The sequence below is a fragment of the Limulus polyphemus genome, unplaced genomic scaffold, assembly GCF_000517525.1.
Source record: "Limulus polyphemus unplaced genomic scaffold, Limulus_polyphemus-2.1.2 Scaffold2640, whole genome shotgun sequence".
In the NCBI taxonomy this organism is placed as follows: domain Eukaryota; kingdom Metazoa; phylum Arthropoda; class Merostomata; order Xiphosura; family Limulidae; genus Limulus; species Limulus polyphemus.
The window spans coordinates 98,820-100,295 of NW_013668250.1; the positions used below are offsets into that span (position 1 = coordinate 98,820).

Here is a 1,476-nt window from a genome sequence, read left to right on the forward strand (position 1 = left end):
AATTAAAAAACGGAAACGTAACAGTTTGTTATAACGCGACTGTTAAGAATAAGTGTATCGGTAAAGTTATATTCGGAAAGAATAAACCAGTTTTATTAAGTAAAGGCTTGTGTTGCTTAAGTTTCGTCGGTACGAAGTTACGGAAAATCAATTAAAAAAAACGGAGACGTAACACTAGTATTAAAGAACAATGGTTGCCTAATGGTGTCACCAGTATCATCGTATGCAAATCCACATGACTGAGGTGCATGCATCACAGTTTATAACGTTAGTGTTTGTTGTGTAATTGGTAAATTATGCGCTTGAAAATAATTTTATAGTGAGTCAAAATTAAAATAGTGTAAACTTGACTTAAACTACTTTATAAAAACGAGTGTAACGTTCCAATAATGGATAATTTTACAGTTAAAATTATTAGAGTTCGATGTTGGCCTATTATATAAATAATGTTATGTTTAATAGTTCATTATTAAATATTCAGTTTCATAAATCCAGTGGAGGAATAATGGATTTTACAAAATAAGATATAATATTGAAAACTTAAAGATTGCATCGGCCGGGAATCGAACCCGGGCCGCCCGCGTGGCAGGCGAGCATTCTACCACTGAACCACCGATGCTACATAAAATCATTATGCTTTCGTTTATAAAAATATTATTATTTCCAATTTATACACTTTTATATTTCTTTTTATTATTTGTCATTTAAACATTTTAGTAAAATGATATGAATATGTGTATGTATAGTTTACTTAAGCAGAGATGTACTTACATATTTTATGAGTTACTCATTCCAAGAAATAAGACGACTGCGCATGTTTATACTTTTAATGGTTGGAGACGGCTTGAATGGGTAATGAAGAAAAACTTGTGATGATGACAAAACCTTGTCGAAACTTTGTACATTTACTGTTATGTTAAACTTATATGAAAGTTTTTCTTCATTACCCATTCAGGCCGTCTCCAACCATTATTAGTCTCAAAGTGGGTTCCTCGAAAATGTTTATACTTTGTTGCAAACAGCACCACCGCAATGTTAGGCGTAAGTCGTTTTGTGTTTCACTTGGGCACAGAATTTTAGTACATGTAAAAACACAATTCTATGCTTTCTTACATTGCTTTAAAGTTCCAATTCAATGAATATTACAAGACCATAGAAATAATAAATCTTATTTTCTATTACACAGATTGAAAAATATCGAAAATTTTAAAAACAACTCATCAGGAATAGCATCTTACACCACATACGACCACCAAGAAATCCAGTTTTAGGCTAGGTTATATCGAAAGTTACCTTGGATTACGTCAGCTCTCAGAAGCCGAGCTTAGTCGGTTATAGGTATTTTAGAAATACACGAAATCTAATCTGGTATTATGCAGACATGTTAATGCACCAACTTGGCAACATTTCCAAGTCCTTCTAATTGTTAAGATGTTCAAAGGGTAAAATATTGTTGCGTCAGCGAGGTCACGTGAC

At 32.7% G+C, this 1,476-nt stretch overlaps 1 non-coding gene across 1 annotated transcript; it reads right to left on the reverse strand.

Annotated features, from left to right (window-relative positions):
- Positions 1-548: 548 nt before the first annotated feature.
- Positions 549-619, reverse strand: Trnag-gcc. Its single transcript has one exon. It is a non-coding gene; the product is annotated as a tRNA-Gly (tRNA).
- Between the last annotated feature and the right edge of the window lie 857 nt (positions 620-1,476).